Raw genomic sequence first — 19,334 nt, forward strand, 5'->3', positions numbered from 1 at the left:
TGTTTCCATGTCACCTAAAGTCTTCTAAATCTAAATCTATGATCTTATGATTTTTCCAATGAATCCCCTCTCTCTACCTCCACTCACAACCCTTAGTATTCTTTCTTTCTTTCTTTCTTTCTTTATATTTATTTTATTTTTTAAAAAAAGCTTTCCATGTTTATATGATTCTTGTTGTCTCCCTCCCCTCTTCCCTCCTCCCCCCAGGAGCTGAAAAGCAATTTCACTGAATTATGCATATATTATCACTCAAATCCTAATTCCATATTATTCAATTTTAATAGAGTAATTTTTAAAAACCAAAACCTCAAATCATATACCCATATAAACAATTGATAAAATCATATGTTTTCTTCTGAATTTCTACTCCCCCAGTTCTTTTTCTAAATTTGGGTAGCATTCTTTCTGTGAAGAAAGAATTAAACTCTTTCTTTATTTTTAATGTAATCAATCAGCAACCTTTAATTTAATCAATCAAGAATTTAAAGTACCGCTTCTTAACACTTAGTAAGTCACTAAGTAAGAGAATTCAGAAGTCACAAGGAAAAAGAGTTCACATTCCCCAATGGCCACAAGTATTGACCCTCTGGGGCAGTGCTAGGCACATTGGGAGGCTGTGATTGGTTCCTGTGAAGTGGGAGAGAGACAGGAAGTGATGTGGAAAAAAGGACTATAAAAAGCAAGGCAGAGAAGATTTATTCATTTCTTCTTTGGCTCTTTGGCAACTCTCTCTCTCTCTCTCTCTCTCTCTCTCTCTCTCTCTCTCTCTCTCTCTCTCTCTCTCTGTTGGTGCTTTGGTGAGACACTCTTCAGTATGAGCTTTCGTGAGATTCTTTGTGGTCTTAGCCTCATGTGCACTGAAGGTATGGATTTTTCAGCATCTCCTGGGTCTTCAGATTTCAGCTTCCTAATAAGGACTTTGGATTCTGGTGAGATTTGCTTTTGGATTTGCATTAGTGGTCTGGAGGCATTAGGATTAGGATTTAGGGTATTTGTAGGTAGGTGATTTTTTCTACCTCTTTCCTATATTTCCCATTTTAATATCTCTTCTGAGCTGTAAATAAAAGCTGCTTATAGTCATTTTGACTGGAGAAGTTAATTATTTTTATAAACTGCAACCACAATAATTTTTTTAATTTTTTTAGATTCTTATATGTGTCAAACCCATTTGAATTATTATATTTCTCATGAGTCCCTTAAAGTTTTCCTGGATAATTGCATTTCTTTTAGTAGCAAAGTCAATCACATTTGATCATCCCACAATGTTTTGTTTACTGTGTATAATGTTTTCCTGCTCCTGCTTATTTCATTCTGCATCAGTTCATGGAGGTCTTTTTTTTTTATGAAATCAAGCAGTTTTTATGAAATCAAGCAATTCATCATTCCTTATAGCATAATAATATTCCAAGACCATCATATACCACAATTTGTTCAGCCATTCCCCAATTGAGGGACTCCCCCTCATTTTCCATTTTTTTGCCACCACAAAAAGCACAGTTATAAATATTTTTATACAAACAGGACCTTTCCCATTTTTAAAAAAGTCTTTTTAGGATACAAAACCAGTAGGGGTATTACTGGATCAAAGGACATAAATTCTTTTAAAGCCCTTTGGGTATAATTCCAAATTGCCTTCCAGAATCTGACCCATAACATTGTAAATGATGCCCTTTCTTGGAATATTTGAAAGGTAAAGGAACAGCAATTACCTGTGAGAAATTCCTCTCTATCCTTCATTTTCCTTACATCTCTTAATTCCTTACACCAACTCTCTTCCCTTACTCCAGTCCTAAGAAGAATCCTACGAGATGACTGCTGTCATATCTGCATGTAACTGAATGAGCTTAGAAAACCACTGCAGAACAGGACTTCAGTTACTGATTTTAAGAGAGCTAAGTGTGCATTCACAGGTGTTCTCAGCAGCTGGTAAAATGACTTATATGTTATGTATTATTTAAGTCTCAGCTGGCTTTGCTCAGGGCTTCCCACCTCTTTAGGAGGGTAGTTGAAAAGGAAGTTCCCTTGCGTGGGTAACTGAATCTTCCCCACTGTACTACATCTCTCCCCCCCCCCCCCCCCCATCATTTCATTCTAGTTTAGCCAAAGGCATGGCATAGATAACTTGATTGGGTGGAGCCTGGAATGACCCAGGCTGGAATAATGTGAAATACTGTAACAGGAATATATTTTATGGGTTAGGGGAGTGATAAGGGAAGCATTTCAGAGGCCCTGCTGACTTAGAGTAAGGTGTTGAGCCAGCCCCTCCCCTAATAACTCCCTGGAATTGTTTCTCAACTGGGGACCATATGTCTGGCATGTGCTTGCTAGAAGAAGGATGAGTGAAAGTTGTTAGTTGCCATTAAATGAGAGTTAGATGGGGAGAAGACAAGACTTAGAAGGAAATGATAGCTGTCTTCAGGTATTTGAAAATGCTGTCATATGAAAGAGCAATTAATCTTGTTCTGCTTGGCTCCAAAGGGCAGAACTAGGAATAGTTGGTGGAAGTTGCAGAGAAACATTTAAGGTTATTTAGGAAAAAAATTCCTAAAAACCCAGAGCTATCAAAAAAGTTGGAAAGATTGCCTCAGTGACAATGGATTCTCTCTTTTTGCAGGTCTTTATGGGAAGGATAGATGAACACTTCTCAGGAATATGATCCAGGGGAATATTATCCAAGTATGGATTAGAATGAATGACCTTTTTTGATATCTTCTAGCTGTGAAATACTGTGATTCTTTGATGAAGGATTATGATCATATTCAATCACATTGCAATTTTATTACAAAATTATAAACTCAGTAACAAATAATGTACACTGGAATTGATTTTATACCTAGTAGAAGTCAGAAAGAATCTCAGTATCAGCTACTTCAAGTAACTCAGAAACTTTTGAAAGACTTAAATTTATGCTACTTACATGAAGCACTGATTTCACTAATCCTAGTAGTCATTTTGGAGTCTTAGAACATGAGATAAAGCAGTAGAGAAATGTCCAACATGGGAGCCAGCAAGACCCAGATTCCAACCCTATCTCTGCTACCAGAGAACATTCCTTAACTTTTCTGTGCTCTAGGAACCTCTCAATCAATTATCAAGTACTTTTAAGCTCCTACTGCATGTCAAGCATTGTGTTAGGTACTGGGGATACAAAGACAGTAAATGAAACAACCCCTACTCTGACAGTATAAGTTTTAGAGAAGATGCCAGTCTGTCTTGAAAGAAGGAATTTCTTCATCTGGGATTTTTTCATTCCAATGAAGTCACAGGTCTGGTCCTGTGAAGGGCCTCAGAAATAATACAGATGGGATTATATTGAAGAAATTAGGAATGTGTAGATTGGAGAAAAGAAGACTCACAGGAGATATAATTCTTTTTCAAGTATTTGAAGGTCTGTTATGTGGATATGGAAACAAATTATTGCTTCTTTACATGAGCACAGAGCTAGAAGAAATAGAAGGAAGATACAAAAGGAAAAATTTAGATTTGATGAAAGGACCTAACCACTAGATATTTCCCAAAGTAAATGTGTCTTCTTTGGGAAATCTATAAGAGAGGTCTTCAATCTAAGGATAAATGACCACATCTTAGGGATGTAGACAAGATTCAGGTAAGGATTGACTTAGATGACCTCATCTTTCAGCAGGAATTTTGTGATTACATTCTTTTAAGAGTGGCTCTCAATTTATGTATTGATTATCTAAAATGACTCAACAACAATAACAACAATATTTTTTGATGATTAGAACACACTTGGAGACCTCCCACCTTCATACCTTTGCTCATCTTATCCCTTCAGCCTGAAATACTCTCCTTCTATTATTCTATCTCTGCCCCTCAAAAATTGCACTGATGCTTCAAAGTTTGTCTCAAAGGTTACCTTTTTTCATGTACCTAATCTTATACATGTCTGAGGTGAGAAGGGGGAAAAGGGAAAAGGGGAAAAGAATCTACTCTTTAGGTACCCCTTTTGGTGAATTGAAATGGTGGGGATGCTCAACCACAGTGGATATCCAAGGAAAACTTTTGTGTTTAAAGTCTTGTAAATATAATAAAAATAATTTCAATTTATATGATGGCATGATTACAAGAAAGGTTTATATTCAACATTTCATTGTTCCTTCTAACACCTTTGTGACTTAGGTTATGTGCAAATGTGTTCTTTTGTCTCTTTTTTTTCCTAAGCTATCCAGTACACTATGAACTCCCTATGGGTAAAAATCCTGTCTCTTCATTCTTGGATACTTCTCAAGAACCCTGGAATTGCATTCAAGAATATTTGGGCTCAAATCTCAGATATGTTCTTAGTACCTGTGTGAATACTGGCAAGTCCCTTAACTTTTGTTGGTCTCAGTTTTCTCATCTTTATTTTATTCCAACTTTTTAACAATTCAACAAACATTTATTAAAAGGCCTACCGTGTGCAAGTCATGGTGCTTGATTCTAGAGATGGAGACAAATACAACAGGCTCTACTCTTCAAGAGCTTATGATTTAATTCCAGGAGTGGGGCAGGAGGGAGAGAAGGGGAAGAGATGCATATAAATAACTATGATGCAAAGGAAAGTGAGATAAGTGCAAAGTGGAAATGTCCAGGCAAAGAGCTAGGAGAAATTTCAATCATGTATTAAGGTAGCCCTAAATTATCTCCTGACAGAATATTGCAAGGCAATGAATCCCCTGTATTCACTGCCTTGACCTCTGTGCCCCAGCGTAAATATGCCTCATAAGCCATACTCTGAGGTAAACACCTCTACCAGCTCTTTGTGCTGCCCTCTTGAAAACTCTTCCTTTCTTATGAGGTGAGAGACATAGACTAGGCATTTATTGGTCCCTGGCTGATTCCCTGCCTGTGGTTCTTGAAGCAAGGAGGAAATTCAGAATGGCTTCTCATCTAAATAAAAACCCAAGACCTTCCCCTGCATCATTCAAATTGCAATAATATAGAAGTGACAAAGGATGTGGGTGATCCTCCTAATCAATTAGAAGAAATAATCAGAACTTGCTTAGTTTGAGAGCAGTCTCTTGCTGGACCATCTTTGATCCTCTTCCTCCTCTTCCTACTTCAGAGGTTATTAACTGCTTTCCTTTTTATGGGGGAATCACAGACTCTTTTGTGAGTCTGGTGAATTCTACAAATCTCATATATGAATAATGATGGTAAATGCATAAAACAAAACATCCAAGATTACTAAGGGAACCAATTAGATTGAAATTAGAGTTTTCAAATTTTTATAGTCTAGTATTATTTTATTTTTCCCCAATGCATATAAAAACAATTTTAACATGTATTTTCCAATATTTTAAGTTCTAAATTCTCTCCTTTTCTTTCTTTCCCCTTTCTTGAAATAGTAAATAATTTGCTATAGGTTATAAATGTACGATCATGCAAAACTTATTTTGTTATTCACCATGTTGTAGAAGAAGACAAAAAAATTAAGAAACATTGAAAATGATATGCTTTGGCCTACATTCAGATTGCATCGCTCTTTCAAGTGAGGTGGTGTGACAGGCTGGCACTAAAGAAAAAGTGCCAGGTTGAAGAGTGTATGAAACTGATCACCTTGATGGGGAAGGGGCCCCAAGGGATTGGAATCTTGAAGAGGAAAAGACTCTGGCTGGTAGAGCAGTTGGTCTCTCAGTCTTGAGAAGCTGAAGTAAGAAGGTGGAAAAAGACTTTCTCTTGAGGGTTACGTACTTTTCCTGCTGGTTTTGGAAATCTCCCCCCCCCCCCAACATTTGACTTTACTTCAGCTCCTGTTACCCTGAGTCTGAACTGTGGCCAAGGGGCCAGGATGAGTCAACCTGATTTTCTCTCAGGGGGCTCAGGCTGCCAAAGCCTGAGTTCCCCCTAAACTTGAGGAGGGAGGAAAAGGGTTTTAGATAGAAACAGGGATGTCTTTTCCCCACTTTCCTCTCCCATTCATTCCTTGACAGTTTTTCCTTTGTATTATCCTTATTGAGTTAAGTTGACATTAAATTTCTTGTCCTCAAGCTGAGTGTGAGTGAACAGATCAAGGGGAGATCCTTTGCTCTCAAGTAGTGGAGGGGTGACAAGAGGGACAAGAGCGAATCTGGGAGAGCAGCCTTATCTAAGGAGGGAAGGCACAAGGGGGAAAATCTTCAAACACCCTCTCCTCTCTTTGAACCAGCTGTCCCTCTTGAACCCTGCTTTGAGAAAGGGGGTTCTCTTCTCTTTAACCCTCTCTATCCTGATAAACAACCACTCCATTATAAATTCCTCTCCCCTCAAATACAGTGGAAGCCTTTTTTCAGCATGAGACCTTAGGAATTGTCTTAGACCATTATATTACTGATAATAACTAAGCCATTCACATTTGTATCATCATACAATATTGCTGTTAGTATATATAATGTTCTCTTGGTTCTGCTCACTTCAATTTCAATGAAAAGTAATTTGAAGAAAGAGAGAATTAACAGCTTGAAGTTTCAAGAAAATCTTGGAGTATAACTGAGCTGAGTGAAAGAGAAAAAGGAGCATTGACAGAATTGAAGAGGTATATAAAACCTTTCCATTTTATGTACCTGCTGCTTGAAAAGTTAGTGGATCCAGTTGGCCCCTCTTTACTAAACAAACAATTTCTTTAAGGAAGGCTTCCCAACCCCTCTTTACAAAACAAACAAACAAACACAAAAGAATCCAAACTCTTTCTTTCTATCAGTAAAGGCTAGGAAATTGAAATTTAGTGATTTGCTCAGTGTCACCCAGCTAGGGGGTGTGTCTGCAGTTAGATTTGGAACCAGGACTTCCACTCTCCAGAAGGGATGCTTTATCCTCTGAGCCACCTAGCTGCAACATCAATTCCTCTTAGTTACCGTGCCTTCCCTCTGTTAATCATCTCCTATGTATTTTTAACTTTTCAAAAAAATTTGAACCAAATTCTCTCCCTTCCTTCTCTCCTTCTCTTCCCTCCTTAAGACAGCAGGCAATTTGATGTAGATTTTACACTTGCAGCAAGGTAAAATATCTTTCCTTATTAATCATTTTGTGGAAGAGAATTAAAAAAAAAAGAAGAAAGTGAAATATAGTATGCTGTGGTCTGTATTTAGACTCTATCAGTCTTTGCCTAGAAGCAGATGACATTTTTCATTATAAATCCTTGAGGACTGTCTTGGAACTGTATTGCTAAGAATAGCTGAATCACTCACACTTATGCATCATACAATATTGCTGTTGCTATTCACAATGTTCTCCCGGTTCTGCTCACTTCACTTTGCATTGGCTCATGTTGATCTTTCCATTTTTTCCCGAAATTATGCTTCTCATTATTTCTTATAGCACAATAGTATTCCAAAACAATCTGATATGAAAGTTTGTTCATTCATTCCTTAATTGATGGGCATCCACTCAATTTTCAATTCTTTTCTACCACAAAAATTTTTTTTTTTGTAAAAATAGGTCCTTTGATACAAATCTAACAGTGCTATTTGTTGGATCAAAGGATTTTTTTTAAAGATCGCTAACCCTAGATTAAGAATCCCTGTCTTAACCTATGACCTATGACCTAAAATTTATAGACTTACAGTCTTAGTGACCTCTTTCCAGGGATAAGGCCCTGTTTGTGTCCTATGGTGTGAATTCTTCTTCCATTGTCCCAGTTTATCCAAGTCATATCCCCTGGGTATCTCAAGTTATGCCTTATGTATTTTCTCTCATATGAGAAAAATGTACCAATAATAAAAAACTTATTGCTTCATGTATTACTGGCCTCTCTGTGTGTATGTATATATGTAATCATCTTAATGATCAAGACTGTTAAAAATAAGTAGAATAGAACCAACATGAAAGAAGTGTCATGGGAGATATCATCCAGGATGTGTATCATCAAAAACGTATGTGGATCAGTTATAAGAATGAGGAATTTTTAAAAATTAAAATTTAAAAATTAAAAAAAATCTTGAAAGCTTTTAATAAAGTGATGCAAAATGAAGTAAGCAGAACCAGGAGAACCATTGCACACAGGAACAACAAAAATGTATAATAATCAAATGTGAATGATTTAATTATTTCAACAAGACAACTCCAAAGGACTAATGATGAAAAAGGATATTCACTGCCATAGAAAAACAGTGCAGAATGAAACGTTTTCTTCACTTAATTTTCTTCCATGAATTTTTCTCTAATTAAGCAATGTATGTCTTATATGTATTATATGATAATTTATGTACAAAATATATGACATTATCTGCCTTCTTGGGGGTGGGAGGAGTTGGATGTAGGAGAAAAATGAGACATACATAGATTTTTGGACATAACTATTATGAGAATTTATTCCTCTTGGATAATCATAGTCATAATTTATTACATATTTATAATAAGTCATATGTATCATTATAATGTTATAAATAAAAATTAAAATAAAATGGTAACCAAAAAATTTGGTGATATCAACACCTTAGGTAGGTGATCTAAGGAGGGTCCATAGGAAAATATGAACAAGAATTTCAGAAGATAAAAGGCACAGGTACTGAGGTTAGTATTTTCATCAAAGGAAGCAATGCTCACAAAACTGAAATCAAAGAACTAATGATGGGTTGAAGCAACCAATATGTACTGAGCATTACATGAAATCATAGGATTGTAGAACTTTGTCATTGTAAAGCATTATGTAAAGTTCACTATTTTAAATATTATTATTCCTGAAAGAGGATGGAGGGCTGCTAAATCAGAACTGTATTGAAGTGGAGGACTCCAGAATAGTGGCACCAGTGAAAATTTGTCTACCTCTTGATTTTGCTTAGGGTTATTTGTGTTAATAATTCTGATAGGTGCCTAACTGATTGAGGTTTGGGAGACAGGTTTACTTTCTGTCTCAGCAATTTCTATTTCATCATTGACTGGTAATTTAGAAAGAAAGCCAGAGGGATTGGGTATGATTTCACATGACTAAAATCCCTGCTGTTAGGGAAGTTAAGGGTGATGGATTGCTTGAGCTAAAGAGTTTTGAGCTGCATCAGAGAGCAGGGCAATATGTAGAACCTCAATATATAGAGAACTTTGTCAAATTTATGGGAAACAATGGGAAAAAATAAAAATTCCCCAATTGGTCAATGGGCAAAAGATACAAAGAGACAGTTTTTGAATTAAGACATCTAAGCCATACATAGGTACACAGAAAAAGAAAAGTCTAAATCACTACTGATTAGGGAAATGCAAACCAAGACAATTCTAAGGTATTATCTCATACCCATCAGATTGGCTAACATGACAAAAGTACCGGTAAAATGACTAATGTTGGAGAAGATGTGGAAAATGGGGGCACTAATACACTGTTGGTGCAACTGTGAACTGATTCAATAATTTTTTAAAACAATTTGGAATTAATGGCCATAGAGCTTTAAAAACTGTTTACTCATAGGCCCAGCTGTTTCCTAAAAGAGATCAGGGAAAAAGTAAAAGACCATATAATTTCCAATATTCCAATCCAATATATTCCAAATAGCAGCTCTCTTTGTGGTGGTAAAGAACTGGAAGTCAAGGGGACACCCATCAATTGAGGAATGACTAAACAAATTGTGGTGTATATAATTGTGTTTGAATACTACTGTGCCATAAGAAATGATGACCAGATTAATTTTTTTAAAACTAAGAAAGAACCACATGAGATAATGAAGAATGAAATGAGTAGAACCAAGAGAACTTTATTTATAGCTATAGATCTAATATTTTCAGAATAACTTGTAAATGTTCACCTCCAGAAAATGAACTAAAAAGTGGAAACATGCTTGAAAGACATTATTTATTTTTCCAGATGATGCCGTCTATGGGAAGAGGAGGGAAAAGCTGAATAAAACAATAGATTTTTAAAAAAAGAGAAAAAAATGGACTACTTAAGTTTTTATAATAGACTGGTTTGAAAATTACTTCAATCTCCATTTTAGCATTAAGCAGTAAAATAAATCTTTAAATCTTTGAAAGCTATACTTCACTTCATCAAATTTGTTAAAGGTGTTTAGTGTATATGTCAAAGTTTATAAATTCACATATTTAAATAATGTATAATGTGTGTATGTATGTATGTGTATAAATACAGTGAACTTCCAGGAACAGGGGATAATTCTGCTGCCCAAACTGCTCCAGGTTGGAAACAGATCAGGTCAAAACTAATTAGCATCAGTATCAGAACAGTGAGTAGCCACTCCACTTCCAGGGTAAGGGAGATAGGAAGATTTAGTATTAGAAAAAGGAAAAGAAAAGAAATTAAAAGAGAAAAGAAAACTGAAGTGAGCATTTTGGAGTTTTACTGAATGAATAAGAGGTTCTTTCCTGCTCTGAGTTTCAAGATCCTCTGATTGCTTACAAAATCCTGCCTAGAATTATTGCTCAAATAATGATTTAGATGGACAACTGCCATTTTCCAGACTCCCTTCAGAGGGTTATCTTCAGGTCTCACTCCCCTTAAGTAAGGTATCTAGAAAGGATATCAGGCAGCAACAGCTGATGTGTATTTCCATGTTAAAGATGAGCTGGGAAAATCCAGAAATGTTATATAGGGGATGGGTACAACCTCCCCCCTGCCTAAAATGCTAGGAAAAGCAAAACATAATCCTCTTTCCTTTATCTTTGGGATGGTAATTTGGTATAGTAGAAAGAGCAAAGAGTTTGGATTTAAGGAAGCTGGGTCTTTGATGCTTGCTAAATAAATAACTTAATAAAATGAAATATTTAGAACTACTAAGGGAATCCGTTATGTTTATTAGTTGTTTTTTTTCAATAAGATATTTCACATTTTCCTCTTTTTTTTTTTAATTCTGCTTTAATGTTTCTTGATTTCTCATGAGATCATTGGTCTCTAATTGGTCAGTTCTGATTTCTAAGGCCTGATTTTCCTCTGTCAGTTTTTGGTTCTCCTTTTTCAACTGGACCATTTCTTCTTGCATTGCTTTCATTTCTCTTCCCCACTTTTCCTCTACCTCTCTTAATTGGTAGTTATGTTAAAATAGTTAATCAATTATATCCACGTGTGTAAACAGATTGGTGGTGAGATGGATAGGGTGGTAGGCTTGAAATCAGGAAAATGTTAGTTGAAATCTAGAATCAGACACTTAATATATGATCTTTAATTGCTATTTGCTTCAGGTTCCTTATCTCTAAAATGGGAATAATATCCATCTCCTAGAGTTGTTGTAAGAATCATCTGTAAAAATGAGGATGTTGGACTATACATTCTCTGAGATCCCTTCCAGCACTTGCTCTGTTAGCTTATTTTCCTTCTTTTGTTCCTCCTATCAACTCCTGGTGGAGGTTCTGCCTCTAACCTCTCCCTACTGATCCCATAAAAATGTAGAAGAGAGCAAATTGCTATCTGTTCCCATGAGGATATGGCCAATTTACTGCAGGTTTCATCCTATCAGCTGTCCCAGAGTTAGCTAAGGAGAAAACTGGCCCTTCTTAGACTCTGTGGTATTCTGAATTGGGAATTTATTGCTGTACTGTGTGAGATATTAAAGAATATTCTTGTAACATAGCATTTCCATTAACTTGGAACCCCTTGCCCTGGAAGTACCATCAGTCAATCAGTCAACTATTATTTGCTTGGTGCTAGAGATAAAATTACAATGAACTCATGAGGACTTTCTGTTCTATTTGAGAGGCAAAAAGTACATATATAGGGATATACAAAATAAATGTCAGGTAGTTAATGAAGGAGAGCACTAGCAATTGGGGAGATCACAAAATGTATTGGATAGCAGGAGGTATTTCATCTGAATGTTGAGGAAAGAAAGTATGAGATGGAGGTCAGGAGGGAGCAGCAGGTTACTGATCATGGAATTGAGAGGGAGATAGTGTACAACAAGTCAGTTAATTTTTCAAGCTTTTCTTTTACTACCATGGGAGACTGGTTTCTGTTCTTCCCCCTCTCTCCCCACCTATCTCTTCACTGGAGAGATGGAAGTGGAAGTCTGTTGACCATTCAGTGGGTATATTGTAGAGTGGGTTCCTTTTTTGTTCAAGTTGGGATAGAGACAGCCTTAGGTCCCTTCCAAATCTGCAATTTTGTGATGTTTGTATCACAGAGGGTATTCAAAAGGAAGAAAGGTGGGCCATTTCAATAGTCCCTTAGTTAAGCTTTTCCTCTCCAGTCCATCTTGACATATTGCCAGTAAATTAAGTAGAACATTTAGAGCTGAATGAGATCAAAAGGTAAACTAATAGAATGCAAGAAACTATCAAGGTTAAAAGCATTTATTAAGTACCTACTAGATGCCTACTACTAAGAAGCTTTGTGAGGAATATACAAAGACATAACCCTTGCTCTAAAGGAGTTGTCATATATGTATATATGCAGAGTACATATAATTAATTAGAGTTAAATAAAAGGGAGGGAGGAAGGGAGGATTTTAACAGTTGGGGAATCAGGAAAGGCTTCATGAATTATACCTGATAAATGAATGAGAGGTACCAATCAAGTCCTTACCCTTGGGGAACTTCTTATTGATTAAGGGACAGTAATGAATGAAGAGCATTTATTAAAGGCTCTTACTATGTGCAAAGCATCATGCTAAGCAAATAGAAAAATGAGACTATTTAGTGACTGGTCCAAGGTCACTTTGATGATTGGCAAGGGGCTCAAATGCAATTCTTATGTATTTCCCTGCCTGAACCTCACAATGTGCTGAGATCAGCCACATAAAAGACAATGAAAAATGTAAATATAAATAAGCCGCCAAAAATGATGGACAGCCACTTTTGTCAGAGGCAGTAACAGGTGTAGGAGCAAAATACCTGCATCCTAGGCTGGGGACAATTTCTTATGGGATATCTGGATTTAATAACAGTGGTGTGTTCCAGGGTGATGGGGGGCATTGTACTCCCCCCCCCTTGTTTAATGTCTTCCAGATGTTTAAAAAAAAAGAAAAAAAGAAGGAATGGATTGTTTTATTCAAAACAATGATTAGAGTTCAGAGCTGGCCACCAGAATGCACTGAATGCACTAAATCTACTGTGTGTGGCTACAGAATCAGCAGTTAAATTGTCCTACAATTATGCACCTCTGCAAATTATGTGAACCAAAGCAGGAGTATTCAGGGCAGAGATACTCTGGGTAGGGCAGAAGCAACAATAGCTGCATCACCCTTTACTCTCATCATCTAATATTTACTGTGAGCCTATGTAGAGAGTGACATTGTATGGGAAAAGTAGCTCAACATAGTGGAAAGAACATTGGATTTACGTTGAGAAGAAATAGATCTGAGGCCTGGCTCTGATGCTTGTTGCTAATAACAAGTCTCTTGGCCTCTTTGAAAATCAATTTTTGAACTAAAAAAATGAAGATAAAAAATATTAGAGAATTGCTTAGCTCACATGGTTGTTGGGAATCAAGGTCTTTGTAAAATAGTAAAGAGAGTTAGAATATTGGAAGTTAGTAGCATTTTACAAAAGGTGAGAATATTTGTCCTCTTTGTGACAGAATCAACAATTGCATTTTGACAACTGGGTGTTCAGGATTACCAATTCTCTCTCTTTCTCTCTCTCACCTCCCCAGTTCCCCCTCCTCTTTTCCTCCTTCCTTCCCTCCCTCTTGTCCCCAACCTTTCCTTTCTATATTTCTCTTCCTCTCTTCTTTGCTTTCTCTCTTTCTCTTTCTTCTTTCTCTGTCTCTTTCTGTTTCCATCTCTCTGTGTCTCTTTCTATTTGTCCTCTCCTCTTTCCCTTTCTCTATCTTTTTATCTCTGTCTTTCTATCTTTCTTTCTCTGTATCCCCCAGTCTCTGTTCTCTGCCTCTGTTTCTGTTTAAATGTGAGAAATGAGTGATATCATGGGAAAAAAAATGGACTGAAAAGCAGAAAGGCTCAGAGCCAATTCTAATTCTGAAATGACCCAGCTACTTGACCCTCAGTTAGTTACTTAACTTCTTAGTACCCCTGGTACTTTTCTAGAACTAGTAGTTGTAGAAGTTGGAAATCTGTATTATATGAAAATATATTTACAACTTATATCATATTACCTACCTTCTTATGGAAAGGGGAAGAGTGGAAGGGAGATAGGACATGGATTACAAAATGTCAGAAAACAAATATTAAAAATTTTTATCAAAATATAATCCGGAAAAATTTTTAAAATAAAATAAGTGAGCATTGCAATTGCCCAAAAGTAATTCAATTTCTTTGCCTCCTCTTGTGAAATTCTGGACCTATTCATTGTCCCCTTGCTATATCTTTTCAAGTTCCATATGCTGATAAATGAAGCCTTTAGTTTGTCTATTTCACTACATCCCATGGTCTGAACAGTGGTTATTCTTCATCCACTTGGTTTTTCCTTTGTGATTAGTTAGAAGAAATGTTCTAGAGCAGTAGTGACAAACTCAAATAGAAATGGATGCCATTGATTGGATCCTTGCAGGCCATATACTAATTGGCTCAGAAATTGTATTTTTATTTATTTTGTTAAATATTTCCCAATTACATGTTGATCTGGTTTGGGTTACAGTCCATGTATGTAGTCTTCATGAAGTCTGCCCATAGACCACGTGTTTGATACCTTTGTTCTAAAACAATTATAGATCTCATTTAGATGGCTCTAAAATGTTCTAGAACTGATTATAATCAGTACAATGTCATCTGTCCATAGGAGTCTTCTCACTGAGCTATTATGAGTTTTTTTTTTAAGTTTATTTATTTAATTAATTTAGAATATTTTTCTATGGTTACATGATTCATGTTCTTTCCCTCCCCTCCTTCCACCTAATTCCCATAGTCAAAGAGCAATTCCACTGGGTTTTACATGTGTTATTGATCAAGACCTATTTCCATATTATTAATATTTGCATTAGGGTGATTGACCCATGTGATCAAGCAGTTGTTTCAAACTCAAGTCTTCCCAGCACCAAATATTATGTTCCATCCACTGTGCCCCAGCTGCCTATGACCTCCAATCTCTAGCATGGTTTTCTTCATATAATAATATATGCTGTTTTTTATATAGTCTGGGTCATATGGGAAGCTTTTATTCCAAATGGACAAGGCAGTTCTGGGTAAAAATAGCCTTTATAATGACAACTCATGCTTCTATCATGCTACAGTTTACAAAATGTTCCTCTCTCAACAATCCCATAAAGTGAATACTATTTGCTATTTCAATGATCTATAATTTTGGTGGCATAGGGGATCCCTCTGCCCATGTATACTATAAGCTGAGGAAGGGGAAAGGAATAAACATTTATTGTCTGCTCTATGCCAGGCTCTGTGAAAAGGATTTTACAAATAGGATTTCATTTGATCTTCTCAACAACCCTGCAAGGTAGGTACTATTATTATACTCATTTTTACAGTTGAAAAATTGAGGTAAAGAGAAATTAAGTGACTAAAAAAATCTTTACCTTTTGTCTTAGTATTCATTTTATGGCAGAAGAGGGGTAAGGGCTAAGCCACCAAAGTGAAGTGACTTGCCCAGGGTCACCAAACCAATAAGTAACTAAGGCCATATTTGAACTAAGTCTTACTCACTCCAGATCCAGTGTTCTATCTACTGAGCTACCTTACTGCTTCTATATAAAATCATTCAATAACCTGGCCATCTTGAGCTTCTGTGGTTAAATTATTGTGTCCTTTGTCAAACATGATGAAAAACTTCTCTGAGCCTAGCTGGATTAGACCCCAGAAGACAAAGAACTCATCATCACCACAATCATGCTTAAAACCTTTCTAGATAGTGCTTGTGGTCTATTGATATAAGCTTTGAGAGTGCAAGACCACTTGCATACCACCATGGGGCACTGGAAAAGAACTGTAAAGGAGGAATACAAATTATTTCACCTCATTTTTATAGCTGAAGAAAACTAAAGGTTGAAAAAGTCCTTAGAATTTACTTTGCCAAGCAAGTATCAACGTCGAGTCAAAACCAGCTCTCTTGACTCCTCATTCACCACTCTCTCCATTATCCCATATAACTCCATAGGGTATCTCTGCTTTATGAATGTTCACCCCAATGTGGCAAAATTGGGACTTTAATTCATTGCTGGTAGAGTTATGAATTGATCCAACCATTCTGGAAGGCAATTTGGAACTATGCCCAAACGTCACTAAAAGACTGCCTACCCTCTGATACAGCCATAGCACTGCCAGGTTTGTACCCAAAGAGATAATAAGGAAAAAGACTTGTACAAGAATATTCCTAGCTGCACTCTTTGTGGTAGCAAAAAATTGGAAAATGAGGGGATGCCCTTTAATTGGGGAATGGCTGAGCAAATTGTGGTTGGTGATGGAATACTATTGTGCTAAAAGGAATAATAAAGTGGAGGAATTCCATGGAGACTGGAACAACCTCCAGGAAGTGATGCAGAGCGAGAGGAGCAGAACCAGGAAAACATTGTACACAGAGACTGATACACTGTGGTACAATCGAACCTAATGGAATTCTCCATTAGTGTCAATGCAATGTCCCTGAACAATCTGCAGGGATCTAGGAGAAAAAACACTATCTACAAGCAAAGGAAGAAGTGTGGGAGTAGAAACACAGAAGAAAAACAACTGCTTGATCACATGGGTTGATGGGGATATGATTGGGGATATAAACTCTAAATGATCACCCTAGTGGAAATATCAATAATATGGAACTAGGTCTTGATCAATGACACATGAAAAACACAGTGGAATTGCAGGTCAGCTACCAGAGGGGTTTGGGAAGTGAAGGGAAAGAACATGAATCTTGTAACTATGGAAAACTATTCTAAATTAACTAATTAAATAAAATTTTCCAAAAAAAAAAAAGGAATGTTCACCCCCAAAAAGTTAATCTGTTATAGACATATTGATCACTGAATAAAAGCAATGACCAACAATTCTGAATTTGGAACTTAAGATCTGGATTTGATTGCCAGTTCCCTTGTTAATTGGGTCACCTCAGGTAAATCAGTTCCCTTCTCTGGGCCTCAGTATCTTCAGATGTGAATGAAAAATCTGGATTAGATGATCTCTAAGGTCTCTTTCAATTTTAAATCCTATGACTTTTTGACTCCACAGCATCTAGGAAATGGTCTCTCTCACTTCCCACCTTCCAGTCAATTCCCTACTAGGGAAGCATCTTCAATGGAACATTTTTTAACTTAATTGTGGGATAACCTGAACCTTTACCACTCCAGAGAAGAACAAAGGGGGTAGGAATTGTCTTTTTCCCTTGGAAATTCTACTTTGGGATCTCAATGACTTGGGGATGGCCTGATATTAAATAAAATGAGCTCTCTTTATCCTGGACTTACAATTGGCCCCCCAATTTCATTATTCTATGCTTATGATCCACTATTTCCCTTTATACTCCCTATTACTTTGACCAAATCTGATTACCCATCATAACTCATCCCGTATTTTCCAGTCTGGATGCCTCAGATTCTATTGTTCTCAAAGCATAGAATGTTCCCTCTTGATAACTTCATTGATTAGATCTCAATCATTCTTCAAAACCAAGATCAAATGTCATATTCTGTGCAAACTTTTCCTCCTATCCTTCCAGCTAGAAGTTATTTCTCTATCTTTCAAAATCTCATAATACTTTTTATGACATCTTTTAAGTCCTTATATTTGTTCTATTTTCAATTGTAGTTATTGGTTTCTATGTTTTCTCTGCACTGCTCTGCCTCCTGCCTCTGTCCCTCAGACTGTAAGTTCCCTTTTCATTTTTGCATACTTTTCAGGGCTTTGTATGTAGTCACTGTTCAACACACATTTTCTGAATAAGTCAAATGAATGGTGAAAATTGCCTAACATTGGCCAAATCATCTTTCTAATGTAAACACTGTCCTTCTATGAAGATGAAAGCAGAAAAAGGTTTTTGCTGACACCCACAGTCCAATTCAGATGAATTATGAGATCCTTAGTCATGCTTCTGCTGCAGCTAAGAATAATACCTGCCCCAATTTTAGAGCAGAGGGTCACACCAGGGAAGGCAGGCACAGCAGTGACATTCACAAGGAACTCCAGCCCAATATGTCTCTATGACCTTTGGTCTGCTCCAGAAAGAACTGAGCTGAGAAGATGAAAGCCATTTCTGGGAAAAGAAGGTGGGGATAATGTGATCCTGACAATATATGTCATGGGGGATGGGAATCTGGAATAGCCCTTTGGCAAATCTCATTCCAACAGCCCAACAAGGATGAAAGTAATTTCCTTAGAAGACCCTGCCAACTTCATTTCAGGCCGATAAAGCCCAGTTCCAGATATTATAGTTCCTCTTGTCTTGCTGCTCCATTTGGCAAATGCTTCTCCTTTACTGGATTCTCTGAAGTCAAGTTTGATCCTCTGAACTCCAGTATTATTCCGTTTGTCCCATGCCCCTTCTTTCCTTTCTTCAGAATCCATTCTTTTTTTATTCCTTAGAATTGTTTTGGTTTGTGGAGCTTTGTCCTCTGCTGATTGGAAGGCAAAGAGTGGAAAAGGTGGGTGTGCCCTTCATTTATGGGAAGATTGTGGGAAGAGAGTGTGGAACAGTAGAATGAGCAATGGATTTGGAATTGGAGTGCAGATTCAAAGCTTGGCCTTGCTATTTACTACCATACCTTAAACAAATCACTTCATTTTTCTGGAGTTCAGTTTTCTCCTTTGTAAAGTGAGGGGATTAGACCAGATGACCTCGAAGGTTTTTTTCTAACTTTAATATTTCTCAACTTTCAAGGACTATGAAGAGCATTTTCTATCAGTCCCTCTTCTGTTCTCAGTTAATGTTAGGATTCATTTGTATCTTGTTTTCTAGAAGATAAGGTTTCTACCTGATAATCCTTTAGCATAGTCTAACACACTCTTTTTGCCAAGGAAATGATAAGTACAAGCTGCTACAGAGCATAGGACTTGTTGCTTTCCTTCCAGGTCAGGAGCTGAGATCTTTATACTCAGGGATTTTTCCAATCACCTGAAGACACACCTGAGATGATCTTGCTTCCTGATCTTCCTGTAACCTGGCATCTTGTTGGACCTGAAGCTTTCCGCACACATTTGGAAAGAATCAACAAAAACCAAAGAAGGTACAGCCACCCCTGTACCTATCTATGGGTTGTGGATCCCATTGCCTATCATGCATAAAATGGGTAGAATATCAGTGGCTTGGACAAAGGGATGGCAGCTGTGGTGTTGATATTTGATGTGGTTATTGATAGTTGACAGAATGACATTCTTTATTGCATGAGGAAAATTTTCAAGGCACTGGGCCAAAACTGACAATAAACCTGTCAGGGGAAACTATCTCCATGAAATACCTAAAGCTTACAAAGCAGATGTAGGCAGAGATGGAGAGGCTCATTCACCTGATTCATTCCTTTGGGGCAGCTAAAAGAAGTTGGAGGTAGATGGTCTTTCCAATATCTCCCTGGCCAGAAATTAAGAGGAGGT

The sequence above is a fragment of the Monodelphis domestica genome, chromosome 5, assembly GCF_027887165.1.
Source record: "Monodelphis domestica isolate mMonDom1 chromosome 5, mMonDom1.pri, whole genome shotgun sequence".
NCBI classification, from domain to species: domain Eukaryota; kingdom Metazoa; phylum Chordata; class Mammalia; order Didelphimorphia; family Didelphidae; genus Monodelphis; species Monodelphis domestica.